The sequence below is a fragment of the Erinaceus europaeus genome, chromosome 1 (genome assembly GCF_950295315.1).
Source record: "Erinaceus europaeus chromosome 1, mEriEur2.1, whole genome shotgun sequence".
NCBI classification, from domain to species: domain Eukaryota; kingdom Metazoa; phylum Chordata; class Mammalia; order Eulipotyphla; family Erinaceidae; genus Erinaceus; species Erinaceus europaeus.
Window position 1 is genome coordinate 9,347,573 of NC_080162.1, and position 15,101 is coordinate 9,362,673.

Sequence of the window (15,101 nt, forward strand, 5' to 3'; positions counted from 1 at the left end):
TTATAGAGGGAGAGGAATCCAGACATAATGGGTAGAACGGTGACACCATCTTCAAAGTTTAACACACAAGGGGTGGGCTGAAGTTCTGAAAAGGAACGCCTCTTTTTCAAAGTGTTGTGTGTAAGACTAGATAGGAGGCTTCCTGATGAGTGACTCAATGAAGTTTCTGATCTGTTTAGAAGAGAAGGTGTTTGTTAAATAGCGTTACTAGCGCAGTTAGCAGAAATAAGCCAGAGTCATAGCAAAAAGGCCTGATCTCATAAACGGAAATATGTTCAAAGGTGATTCGTATATCAACATTTGAATCAAAAGCAAAAAAAGTCAATTAATGTCAATACATTTCGATCTATTCATCTGCTATTAGAAGACTTCTTATAGTGTAAAAAAAAAGAAACTTGCTGTTGACTTAGATCATCCTGCCCTGTACAGTGTCCTTAACACATAGTATAACTACTACATATATATATTTGAGGGGTAGGGCAGTGAGCCACCTGGTAGAACACAGCCATTTGAGTATATAAGGACCCAGGTTCAAGCCTCCGGCCCCTACCTGCCAGACGAAGCTTCATGAGTGGTGAAGCAGCGCTAGAATTGTCTCTCAGGGAGTTGGTCGGTAGCACAGCGGGTTAAGCGCACGTGGCACAAAGCCAAGGACCGGCGTAAGGATCCCGGTTCGAGCCCCCAGCTCCCCACCTACAGGGGAGTCGCTTCACAGCCGGTGAAACAGGTCTGCAGGTGTCTATCTTTTTCTCCCCCTTTTTGTCTTCCCTTCCTCTCTCCATTTCTCTCTGTCCTAACAACGACGACATCAATAACTACAACAACAATGAAAAAACAAGGGCAACAAAAGGGAAGATAAGTATAAAAAATTAATAATAGAATATATATATGAATTGTCTCTCTTTTTGTCTCCCACTCTATTTCAGCCTTTTCTCTCCGTTGCTCCCCATCTTTATCCAAAATATAAATAAATAAAATATTAAAATCGAATTAAAAGAAAAATTATAAAGAGGGGCAACTTGGATAGAACAAGTGTTGTGTATTTGTAGACCTACAATATGGGGAATGATGCTGTCACAAACTGGAAACCTCATGGTCAAGGGAAGGTGCTGTGTTCCACTGAAGATGTGGAAGTTCATGGACCTAGTGCAGCTAGAGTACAATTTAAATGAGCACTTCAGCGAAGCAATGGCTAGTGTCATTTGCAAATCTTTAGCATGATTCCTGACTTCAACTTCAATTTACTCAAACTGGAATATAAGCAGCTTTAGAAAGGACCAGCTTTTATTTAAAAAGAGAGAAAATATTTAAATGTCTCTTCCTGTTGTGTATTTCCAATAAAAATATTTTGCGGGAGTCGGCAGTAACAGAGGGTTAAGCCCAAGTGGCATGAAGCACAAGGACCAACATAAGGATCCAGGTTCAAGCCCCCAGCTCCCCACCAGCTGGGGAGTCGCTTCACAGGTGGTGAAGCACGTCTGCAGGTGGTGAAGCAGGTCTGCAGGTGTCTGTCTGTCTCTCCCCCTCTCTCAGTTTCTCTCTGTCCTATCCAACAATAGCAACAACAACAACATAATAATAACCACAACAATGATTTTTTAAAAAAGGGCAACAAAAGAGGAAAAAAATGGTCTCCAGGAGCAGTGGATTCGTGGTGCAGGCACTGAGCCCCAGCAATAACCCTGGAGGCAAATATATATATATGGCAAGCATTTAATAAAGTGAAATTCTTTCAAGTAATTAATTTACAAGGGGCTTGAAAGCATTTTGTCATAGGAATTTGGAAGTCACAATGTGGGAATGCATAATAGAATGCTTAACCAGGAACCCGGTGGTGGCATACCTGGTTGAGCACACGTATTACAATGTACAAGGACCAGAATTCAAGCCCCTGGTCCCTACCCATAGGGGAAAAGCTTCCTGAGTGGAAAAGCAATGCTGCAGGTGTCTGTCTTCCTCCCTCCTTCCCTTCCTCTCAGTTTGTGGTTCTTTCTTGTTTTTTTTTTTTTAACCTACAAAGTCAGCCTTTATTCTTGTTTTCGATTTTAAGTTTTATATACTGTCCTAGAGTATAAATTCTATGAAAGTAGGCATGCTATCTTTCTTCTTTAATTCTCCCTTTCTTTTCTTTTCTTTTCTTTTTATTTAAGAAAGGAGACATTAACAAAACCATAGAATAAGAGGGGTACAATTCCGCACAATTCCCATAACCCGATCTCCATATCCCATCCCCTCCCCTGATAGCTTTCCCATTCTCTATCCCTCTGGGAGCATGGATCCAGGGTCATTGTGGGATGCAGAAGGTGGAAGGTCTGGCTTCTGTAATTGCTTCCCCGCTGAACATGGACATTGACTGGTCGGTCCATACTCCCAGTCTGCCTCTCTCTTTCCCTAGTAGGGTGGGGCTCTGAGGAAGCGGAGCTCCAGGACACATTGATGGGGTCTTCAGTCTAGGGAAGCCTGGCCAGCATCTTGCTGGCATCTGGAACCTGGTGGCTGAAAAGAGAGTTATTTCTATTCAATAAGTAAATAAGGATAATAAAAATTAAAAAAAAATGATACTAGATAATAAATTACCTCTATCTGAAGTGAAATTGCCCATGCAGTCCTCTCTAGCTCATTAGCAGTTAATCCTATACAGTTGTCGCAGACTAGATAAAAAATGGATTTTCACAAGGAAAACAGATTATCTTTCGCTTTAATTTAAAGTAATTCGTGCACGTTCTCATAATAGGTGCAGCTAGTTATGATCTTGATAAACAGGAAAGCTTCTGATAGGAGATGTAAAATGCTCATGGCCCAAGTAGGAGAAAAGATTTGGAGAGAAATATATCATGGAGAGTAAATAATGCTGGGGGTCAGGTGGTGGCACACCTGGTTAAGCGCACACATTACAGTGCACAAAGACCCAGGTTCAAGCCCTTGGTCCCCACCTGCAGGAGGAAAGTTTTACAAGTAAACAAGCAGGACTGCAGATGTCTGACTCTCTTTCTCTCTCCTTCCCCTTTCAGTTTCTCTCTGTCTCTATCCAATAATAAGTAAATAAAAGTATTTTTTAAAAGAGTAAATAGTGCTATTATCACACAGAGATAACACAAAATAGTATCTCTATTGTATTAGTATAATTAAGATTTCTTTGGCATTCATTATGTAAATTCTGAGATTAAAAAAAAAGTGTCTCTCTTACCTTGATGTTATGCATTTATATAATATGTGACCTTCAAGGACAACATTAGGAAAAGAGAGAGAGGAGGAGGCACAGCTCCATTAACCTAGAAGTGACACAGATAACTTTGTTCACAGTTCACTGACCAAAACTACTCACCTGTCCTCCTTAGGAAAGAATAAATGGCAGACATGATCATGAATATCTAGGAAGCAAAAGCTGCCGTTATAAGTTAGGGTTTTAAAAAAATTGTTTGACCCACTGAGAGACAACAACACAAACATGAAAAATGACAGTCAGGTAACAGATCTTTTTGGTGGCAATGTGAGAATTAGATTTTAATCCTGTACATAACTAAAAATGATTTAAAATGGTGATCATTCAGAAAGCATAATAAATAAGGGCAGTGTTGATGAAGATAAATTCTCGTATACCGAGCCGTCAAAGGTAGGGAGGGCTAGCACACTGGGAGATGGCTCATCTAAAAAATAAATAAACAACAGTTTTGCAAGTTCACTGTTTCTGTATCCACACCCCATTAGATCTAGTTTCTCTACTTCCTTCTGTATCCTCAATAACTACTGAACATCTCCTACCAAGTAGCTATGTGCTATAAGCAATTAGAAACCAAGTAAAAGTGCTTCGCAGGTGTTTGCAAAGCATACCCTTTTCTCTGTCTATAAGTATGGCAAGTAGGTCTGGCTAGATGACTCGGCAGTTTAGCGCACCCCTTGCATGCGGGAGGCCCTGGTGTCACATGATAGAATGTACAATGCATTTTAGTGAGAAGAGAGATATACACAGAGAAAGGCACACAGAGAAAGACTAGAGCACTGCTTAGAAGATTAAGTTAATAAAAGCTGTGTATGTCCTTTAAAATATAACAGTGAAAATAAGAAATGGATCCTACTAGAGAGTACCCTTTAAATGAATAATTTCTCTCGTATTCTGTATCTTCTTTGCACCTAATAGGAGTAAAAAGACCAAATACACAATCTGTCAAACTTGCCATATGCAAGGACTTAACCACCGGAAGTATTGACTGCAAACAGATTGTGTGCTGCGTCTGCCTGGTCGTGATGAAATTGAAGATACACAAAGAACAATCTTAACATTTAAAGAAATTGTTCTATCTCATCCATCCCCCCTGCTGGAGATGCAACTCCCTATGCCTTTATTTGTTTAACTATTAAGCACCTTTCATGACAGCTATAACTATCTGTTTTTCTTTTAGACCTTCCCTAAATATCAAAGACCACACTCCTCTCATTTATGAGAGCCTCCTGCTGTAATCAATGCTAAACAAAGTAAACGCATTGTCCCCTAAATGGCTAATCACCAAAGTTCTAAAGAAAAATAGGCTTATTGATGCATTTTGGGTAGTGTAATTATTTCCTTGTGGATATTATACCACATAAATCTGGAGTAACACATAAAATATATTGACTATAATTGGTGGTCACCTCTGGATTCTAAGAAACTGGCTGAGGGAATTTAACAAAAGTCTGTCCAATAGGTTGCTGAATAAAGGCATCTACTGTGGTAAGTGACTTTGGGCCTTTTTTGTCACTATGTTATTAAGGGGGCATTTTACTTGTATTTTATTGCTTTTGTTGTTGTTTCATTTGATTGCATAGGTTTTATGTACTCTTTTATTTTTATGTTCTAAAAATTTTATTGGTTATGAATAGTTTGTTACAAGATTATAAGATGACCAAGTGCAGTACCACACCACACCCACCACCAAAGTTCTGTATCCCACCCTCTCTCCTCCCAAAGATCACCACCAGAATTCTCTTAAGTCTTATGGTTTGCTTGCTTCTGTTTTGTTTGGATTTTTTTTTTGGGGGGGGAGGGGACAAGTTCATGCAAATCAAATCTCTAGATTAAATATATATGAGTAATACCATCTGGTAGCTGTCTCTTATCTCCTTAGTTATTTCGGGAAGCATAATCAGTTCCAGTTCCATGAAGGAGGCATTTTATTATAGTTCTGTACTTCTAATAATTTCCGTGTCACTGATCAGAACAGAACCATGGACTCCTGACTTCGGAAGGGAAACCTGAGTTTTGCTGTCTACTCAAGAGGGACGATGAATGGTCTCCTTGAGGAAATCTTGCTAGTGAGCGCAGACATATGGCAGGCCGGAGGCAGCTCGAGGATTAACAAAGGAAACAGAAAAATTTTTACTTCACTATCTAACAGATTAACAAATTTAACCTAGTAGGGTTGGTTGGTTTGTTTGTTTTTGAGATCACTGAATGTAACTGAAAGAGTAACTGATAGGATGGGGATAATAAAAAAAAAAAACACTTACCAATGTGTCCTGGATCCCCACCTCTCCAGAGCCCTGCCCCAATAGAGAAAGATAGAAACAGGTTTGGGGGGGGGGGGGGGAGTCAGGCGGCAGAGCAACAGATTAAGTACATGTGGTGCAAAGCACAAGGACCAGCATAAGGATACCAGTTCGAGCCCCTGGCTCCCCACCTGTAGGAGAGTCACTTCACAGGCAGTGAAGCAGGTCTGCAGGTGTCTGTCTTTCTATCTCCCTCTCTGTCTTCCCCTCCTTTCTCCACTTCTTTCTGTCCTATCCAACAACGACAACATCAATAACAACAATAACTACAACAATAAAAAAACAACAAGGACAACAAACAGGAATAAATAAATAAATAGTCAAAAAAAAAGAAAGAAAGAAACAGGCTGGGGATATGGGTCCACCTGCCAACAGCTATGTCCAGCCAGACCTCACACCTTCTGCACCCGATAACGATCCTAGGTCCATGGTCCCAGAGGGATAAAGAATAGGGAAGCCTCCAATGGAGGGGATGGGATGTGGAACTCTGGTGGTGGGAATTGTACCCCTCTTATCTTATGGTCTTGTCGATCATTATGAAATCAATAAAAAAATAATGAAAGAAGAGGGAGGATAAACGCTTACATAGCACTAATGATTTTAGTGAAAGGAGCACATCTGAAAGAAAAGGTGTGTGTGTGTTTTCGAATATCTTCTTTTTTAATCATGTTCTCAATTATTCTATGGGGGATTAATAGTTTACAGTACAGTTTTGAAATGAAGGTACAATCATCTCCTTATAGTAGGTGTCTGCAAAACATCCTCAACCCCAATTTAGGTCCTTTTCCACAACCATACACAAAGACTTCAAAAATTTTTGCCTCCTCCTTGATATCCCTTCCTCCCTAGAGTCCTTTATTTTTGTACAATACACCCCAGCCAGTCCAGGTTTCACCTGGTGTCAAAATTGCCACATGCAAGGATTTAACCACCAGAAGTGTTGACTGTAAACAGATTGTGCTGTGTATGACTAGTCGTGATGAAATTACACAAAGAACACCTTACACAAAGATACACAAAGAACACCCTTATTTTTTAAGTTATGGCCTTATTTCTTAAGTTCCACCTATAGGTAACACCACTTGGTATCTAGCCTTCTCTTTCTACATTATCTCACTCAGCATGATTCTTTTAAGTTCCATCTGAAGAAGAGATAAAGGTGGCAACTTCATCATTTTAACAGCAAAGTAATATTCCATTGTGTATCTATACCACAGTTTTTACCCACTCTCTGTGGTTAGGCATCTGGATTACTTCCAAGTTTGGGCTACTGCAAATTGTTCTGCTATGAGCATGTGTGTGAATAGATCTCTTTAGATAAATGCCTTTGCTTCCTTTGAATAAATACCTCAAATATAAATTGCTGGGCCATGATGTAGGTCCATTTCTAGAGTTCTGAAAAGCCTCCTGGCAATTTTCCTCAAAGCTTGTACTAATTTATAGCCCCACCAGCAGTGCGGAAGGATTGTTTTTCCTCATATTCATGTCAGCACTTACTGTTTTTTTCTAATATATCAATATAACAATCTAGCAGATATAAAGTGGTATTTCACTGCTGTCTTTATTAGCATTTCTCTGATACTCAGTAATCTTAAGCATTGTTTTCATTATGACTAATTTTCTGTTGCTATACCTGGCACTTGCCTGTTTAAAAAAAATAACTTTGAGCAAGTCTTTTTTTTAAAATTTATTTTCCCTTTTTTTGCCCTTGTTGTCTTTCATTATTGTTGTAGTTATTGATGTCACCGTTGTTAGATAGGACAGAGAGAAATGGAGAGAGGAGGGGAAGACAGATGGGGGAGAGAAAGACAGACACCTGAAGACTTGCTTCACTGCCCGTGAACCGACTCCCCTGCAGGTGGGGAGCTGGGGACTCGAAGTGGGATCCTTTCGCCGATCCTTGTGCTTTGCACCACTTGCACTTAACCCACTGTGCCACTGCCCAACTCCCCTTTGAGCAAGCCAGTTTACAAATTTGTGATGTCAATTAGCAGTAAAGGCAATCATTTTTGTTTGTTTGTTTGCTTGCTTACTTGTTTGATTTACTGCCAGAGAATAAATCCAGAGTCATAAGCACATCAGAGTATCTTCCCTGACCCAATTTGTATTCTTGTGTGTGTGTGTGTGTGTTTTCCACCAGATACTCACTGAGGGGACTTGGTGCTTGCATGGTTCTGCCACTCAAAGATAGATAATACTGATCCTTGATAATACTTGACATTATATATGAAGTGGCTCTTCCTTCCTCTCCATCCTCTCGGGCTGTTCTGTCTATCATTCTCTAATTCAGTCCCTGGTTTATGGATTCCTTTTCCCATTGACTTAGCTATCACACGGTCCTTCTTTGAATTTAGAGGCACCTACAACTAAAAGTGTTCACATTATTAAAAGATCCCACAGATACTTACTTACTTAAACCTGAGCTGTCATTCTTAATGATGTTGTTTTGTATTACTGCTGGATGTATTTTTCCCAAGGTTCTAGGAACAGTGTTTGTGTTTACAAGATGTATGATGTTATCAGAGTGCCTATGAATCTATAATGGAATACATGCTTACTGGGTTTAATTAAATCATGCTTGAAGATTACGTGGTTACCAAAGTCATCAGATAACTTTCTCTCTGCTATTATCCTAAAAACATTCACATGGGTTAAAGAATAAGAAAGTTATCAGGGGAGAGGAAGGGATACGGAGTTTTGACAGTGGGAATTATGTGGAATTGTGTTGGTATGCTTCTAATTCTGCTTCTAAAAACCCCTTCTGTTTCATTGGTTTAATGCCCCCTGCTTAACACTGTATTCTATTTACATAACCACTGTTAACTAAGCATCACCCTGACTGCAAGGCATTGGTTTAATCCCCACTGGTTCATGATGTCTTTTTGCTCCGCCCTTCTCGTAGTACACCCTGATTTGCACCAGTCACTTTTTGCTCCACCCTCTCTACATCACATCCTGTTTCCACCCTACTTGGCAAGTATAGATATAAGGACAGGACTGTGATTATAGTGAGTTTAGATAGCTTAGATTGTGCTGCGTTCCACAGGAATAAAGAGATACCGTGTACAGCTCAGCCATGAGTCTCTGGTCATCCGTCTCCCGCCCCCGAAGCTAGCCTGGCAGAATCGCACTCCTCTTATTTTTTGGTTTTGTCCAATGTTTCCTTTTTATAAATAAAAAAAATTCACATGATCTCTGAGTCAAATTGAGAAGCTAATTTCTGATAACAATTCTATAGAATTTTTTTCTACAACTGATTTGTCTTAAATTTGAGTACTGTAATTGTTCATCTCCCTTTAATTCTTGCACAAAGCTCCAGGAAAAGGAATATGTAAAAGAAAGAAGTCTTTATCTTGTAGAAAGAAAGAAAGAAACTGTGACTGTGACTGACTCCAGTCTGCAGGGTCTGCAGCCTCTATGAGAACAGCCAAGATGAGATAGAAATCAGACCAGCAACTACTGGAACTAGAGACAGCCTCCTGGAACTAGAGACAGTCATCATTCCAAAAAGAAAAATGAAATTCATAAAGCAGCAAGGAGCTGAACTGGAAAGCACAGGTTTTGAAGTGTGAAGTCAAAAATACACAAGCCAGGATGCATCAAGTGTAATGGTTTCCTCATGACTCTCAACCAGAAAAGATGAAGAGAAACTCCTTGATAGTTTTTCAAATCAAATCATAGTTTGCTAGAAAATTAAGATTAAATTTATTGGAGAATAAGGCTCAAGACATTGAAATTTTATCTTCATAATTCTAATTCACACATTTCCTCTACTCCAGCCTCCATATAAACAGCTCTCCCAGTTAAAAAAAATTACTAAAGCAAACAAAGAAAATAGAATACGATACATTCTAGAATGAGACTGAACTAGTTCCAGTTCTATAGTTAGGACCTGTGAAACTTGGAATAACAGGTTTAGTACCTTTGACATTCAGCTTCATTCATTCATTCTATTACTCAATAGTGTATTCAACAGGTAATATGATGTCTGTTCTTCTGAGGACTAAGATGATTTTTGAAACACACTTAGCACAGAGCCTTGGATAGAATAAAGATATATGTACTGTAAGTAGTAAGAGTAAAATGAATCATGAGCCAAAGCACTGTAAAGTATATGGATTTTCAGGGAATGTCAATGGTATAAGTGACAAAATGGAGAAATGGAGGTAGCACAGTGTCCTCCAGGAAAAAAAGTCCTCTTCAAATTAAGTGAGCCAGACCCCAGAGAAACTATATAAGCTTCTACTTTATCCCGTGTATCATAACACTCATTTTTTAAAATAAACAGGAGTAAAATGAGATCTTAGCAGACTGTCAGTGCATACTCCATTTCAGTAACATTATGCCCAACAAAAGAAATCAGAGACGACATCTTGCAAAGCAAATTAGTGTCCCCATTCGTGGGCAATGAATTTCTAAGCCAATGTTTTGCTCATTTGGAATATCCATTTCATTATAATATTACGCAGGCTTCAAGTGTGTGTCACTGAGAATCAACATGGGTGACATATTTCCCGTTTTATGGCCCCTCAGTTCTCTGAGCTTCTCCACATTCCCTTTCCCCTTGTGGGAAATTGACTTATAGTGCAAACTTTTACTAGCATTTTCTTTTTCATCTGTCTGTTTTCTCTATATATCACCTAAGAGCTACTTCACACAGTGGTGTCTTTTTTCTCTCCAACATATTTTGTTTAGTGTTCATCCATGCTGATAGGATTTCATCTTTCTTTACAAGTAAATAGTATTCCATTACACACACACACACACACACACACACACACACACACACCTCTTTTCTTTATCTGTCAGTCTATATGCATTAAAATTGTGTTCAGATCTTGGCTACTAGAAATAATGCTGAAATGGGAGCCACGCCACACAGTGGCACAGCCAGCTGAGTGCACATGATATCATATGCAAAGACTCAGGTTCGAGCCCCTGGTCCCCACCAGCAAGGGGAAGCGTCACTAGCAGTGAAGCAATGCTTCAGGCGACTCACTTTCTCTCTCCCTCTCTACCCTAGCTCCCTCATGATTTCTTTCTGTCTCTATCCAATGAATAATTAAATAAATATTTCAAAATGTAATGTTTAAATAATCTTGAAAGTGAAGCAACCATTTCAAATTAGTTCTTTTTTTCTTCAGAGAAGTATCTAGGTGTGGGATAACTGAACTGGATGGAATCTCTATTTTTAATTTTTAAAGGATTCATTTTCTTTCCATAGTTCACAACCAAAGTTTGAGTGACTCTAAAAATCATAGGAAATACCATTCCTAGTACTCTTTTCCTTAGTCGGATTTGATTAACATCAGGCAACTGTCATACAGATCAGTGGTGACATTATAACTCAAATGATCATAGTACATCTACGCTCACTCAGCTGTGGGTTTTTGTCACAAAGACACATTAAAAAGTCATGAAAGTTCACATGTACCCATTCAATACTTTGCCTCTTTCTGTTCAAGGTCTAATACTAAGATTTTTTTAAAAAATGGGTTTTCCTGAGGCTCTGCTACCCATTTTTTATATTTTATTTATTTATTATTAGACAGAGACAGAGAGAAATTGAGAGGGACGGGGGAGGTAGAAAAGGAGAGAGACAGAGAGACACCTGCAGTCCTGCTTCACCACTCATGAAGCTGTCACCCTGCAGGTGGGGACCAGGCACCTGAACTTTGGTCCCCACCATAGTGTACACCGTAGTGTATGTGCTTAGCCAGGTGTACCACTGCCTGGAATCCAATGTTTTGAAGGACTTTCCAAATAAAATATACTTCAAATAACCAATAAGGAACAAAGGTTTAGTAAGGTGCTTCTGACCTGCCACTTTATAAGGAAATCATTCAATGTAGAGGAAATTATTTTTTAAAAAGTTATGAAAAATATTTGCACATATAAACTATAACAATAAGATGTAGATTTATAATAATAATAGTATTCAAAATGTTAGCTGTTCCATTTGCACTGGTCTTACACACATGTAATTCCACTGCTCATGTTCATTCTTTTTATGAGAGTGAAAGAGAAAGAGAGAGAGAGAGAGAGAGAGAGTTGGAGAGAAAGAGAATACATCACTGCCCCACCCTATGTGGAGCCACCACCCCCCCACCCCACCCCCACCCCTCCGGTGTGGTATCAGGGCTCAAACTAGGGTTTTTCAGTATGGCAAATTTCCCAATCTACTGGGCAAGCAATCTCCTGGCCCAATGTTTCAACCTGAAAGTTTTATGTGCTATATATCTATCCTGTCTTTGTTTTTTATAAATAGCTCTAAAAAGGTACCTGACTGCCATTTGCTAATAACAATGGAAGCAACTGCAAATGTTCCCATGCGGACCTGGATCTGGGAAAGCTTGAATATATTAAAATAATGTCAACATTTACATTTGATGTGAAATAACTGATGAGAATTACAGACCTTTGTTAGTTCTGACCTACATTGTAAGAAGTCAGCATTATCTCTGGGGTTAGTTATCTTTCACATGTGCTTGATACATACAGACTGCACTTTAATTTCACCAGGTGTTTATGGTACATGGGGGTTGATTACGCCCTCTGTGGGAAACTGAATTATAATAAAATCTACTTCAGCGCCTCTAATTAGACTGGGTATTTCTTTGCTAAGGAATTTTCTACTGATATTTTGTAGAGGAAACATACACAAAAATTATAAACTTAAACATTGTAGAGCAGGAATAAATTTTATCAAGGTGACTTATATATTCAAGTGGTTCATCTGATTTGTAACGGTGTGATCATTTTTTTCAGACATTTTTTGTTAATCTGTCTTCACAGTCACTGTAATATGGATTGAGGACATTAGAAAGGACTAAACTTAATGAAGTCCTGCTTAAGTAACTGTTGAAAGTAAGGGAGAGGGCGCCGTAGTAGAAAAAGCTGACTAGACTTCCAGTCACCTCAGTGTTTAGCATTCATCATGCAGGTGCACTTAGATATCAGGATCTCATCAGGTATTGGTCCACAGTAGGAGATGAGAGGGAATTTGGGAGTGGGGTGGGGACACAGTTTTTTTTCTTTTTTAATTTTTTTTATGATCTTTACCTATATGTTGCATGGAGACAGCCAGAAATCAAGAGGGAAGGGTTCATTACTCGGGTGAGACCTTTCCTTTCATAGCATTCTCTAATTCCATTCCAGGCTGCTCACTTCCTAACAAAGTCCCAAGACCTAGATGTAGACCAGGTCCCCTGAGATAGAGCATATGTTCACACGTATCCACAAACTAGGGCAAAATATATACCTGAAAGCAGAAGTACACAAGAGACTGCAGTGAGTACCCCCCAACATTTCATCTGCTCTATTCCAGCCTTTAGGTCTGTAATTGTTCAACAATTTGTTTGGCTTTGTATGTTAACTCTCTTTCAGCCACCAGGTTCCAGATGCCAGCATGATGCCAACCAGACTTCCCTGGACAGAGGACCCCACCAATGTGTCCTGGAACCCCACTTCCCCAGAGCCCCATCCTACTAGGGAAGGAGAGACAGGCTGGGAGTATGGATTGACCTGTCAATGCCCATGTTCAGTAGGCAAGCAATTACAGAAGCCAGACATCCACCTTCTGCATCCCACAATGACCTTGAGTCCATACTCCCAGAGGGATAAAGAATGTGAAAGCTATTGGGGGAAGGGATGCGATATAGAGATCTGGTGGTGGGAATTGTGTGGAGTTGTACCCCTCTGATACTATGGTTTTGTTAATATCTCCTTTTTAAAATAAATTAATTAATTTTTAAAAAGAAAGGGAGAAGGAAAGAGAGAGAGAGAGAGAGAGGCAGAGAGAGAAGGAGAGGAAGGCAAGCACCTGCAACACTGCTTCACCACTCGCAAAGCTTTCCCCCTGCAGGTGAGGACTGGGGGATCGAACCCAGGTCCTTGCACATTGTAACAAATGCGTTCAACCAGGTGTGCCACTACCCAACCCTGGGGACACAGTTTAAGGTAGAAGAAAATGATAAGTTAGTGGAAGATGAAGTGTACAGACAGTTATCCTCAGGAGATGGGCAATACCAGTATGACACCAATGGCATTTCAAATCAACACTTCCTTAATTAGATGATTTGAAAAAGAAGTCAACATTTGACATGTGATGGCACCACATTCGAAATGTTTACAACAAAATAAACTTTCAGATGATTGACTTGAGTATTTGGTACTTTTAAAACAACCAAAATGAAGGAAACTAGAGAGGGAAAGAGAAAGTCGCCTACAGACCTGCTTCACCGCTTGTGAGGTGACCCTACTACAGGTGGGGAGCCGGGGGTTCAAACTCAGACCCTTGTGGGGGTTCTTGCCCTTAGTGCTATGTGCACTTAACCCAGTGCATCATTACCCAGCCCCAACCAAATTTTTTTTTGTTTTTTTTTTTTATACTCAACCTCTAGCCTCCCTCCCTTCTAGAAGTGGAGGGTAAGAGTAGGGGATAGGACTGAATGTTTCTACCCACTAATTATATGGTTGATTCTCTTGACAGCACCTATCTATAAGTGCTTCCAAAAGTCACATTATATGCATACAAATTATAACTTTATCACTCCCAAATTTTTGGCAAGTTCAAAGGTTTGGATGCTATAAGGCAGAAACTGTGGCCGAAGGCCAAGTAAGTATGAAAACTATCTTTTGTGAATGTACATTTCTTATATATGTAAACATCTCTTAGAAATAATGCAGGGTCTGGGTGGTGGCACACCTGGTTGAATGCAGACATTACAGTGTGCCAGGGCCCAGGTTCGAGCCTCCCTCCCCACCAGCAGGCAGAAAGCTTCACAAGCGGTGAAGCAGTGCTGCAGGAATCTGTCTCTCTCCCTTTCTATCACCCCTTCCCTCTTAAGAGGGGATACGGAATTCCCGTGGTGGTAGAAAGTCAAATACTGTCACACCGATTTTGCAGGGTAGACAGGCTCTGTTAAAGTTCAGATATACAGTGGGGGCAGAATGTTACCTTGGCGTCTGTAGTTCCCATGACTGAACCCAGAACCCCTATACATATATGTTGTGCTCTACCACTGTGCCACTTCTCAGGCTACATTTGTAATGTTTCTATGAACGCTTTTGAACTTGAGACATGTACTACAACATCACATGAAATGGTACCAGCTTTATCTCTCGAGGCAGTCGTGGGTCAGACTTCACGTCTCTACCCTAATGCTGTCCATTACTGAAGGATGGTTCTAAGGACAAGCAATTTGAAGCATCGCTATGATAATATTTACCATGTATGAAATTTAGAACTTCTCTGATAATGTCAATATGTGATAACAGAGTTAGTGATTAGGATGAGTCTTCATTTTGGTTGTTTTAAAAGTTCCAATACTCAAGTCAATCATCTGAAAGTTTATTTTGTTGTAAACATTTCGAATGTGGTGCCATCACATGTCAAATGTTGACTTCTTTTTCAAATCATCTAATTAAGGAAGTGTTGATTTGAAATGCCATTGGTGTCATACTGGTATTGCCCATCTCCTGAGGATAACTGTCTGTACACTTCATCTTCCACTAACTTATCATTTTCTTCTACCTTAAACTGTGTCCCCAGGGTTGGGTAGTGGCGCACCTGGTTG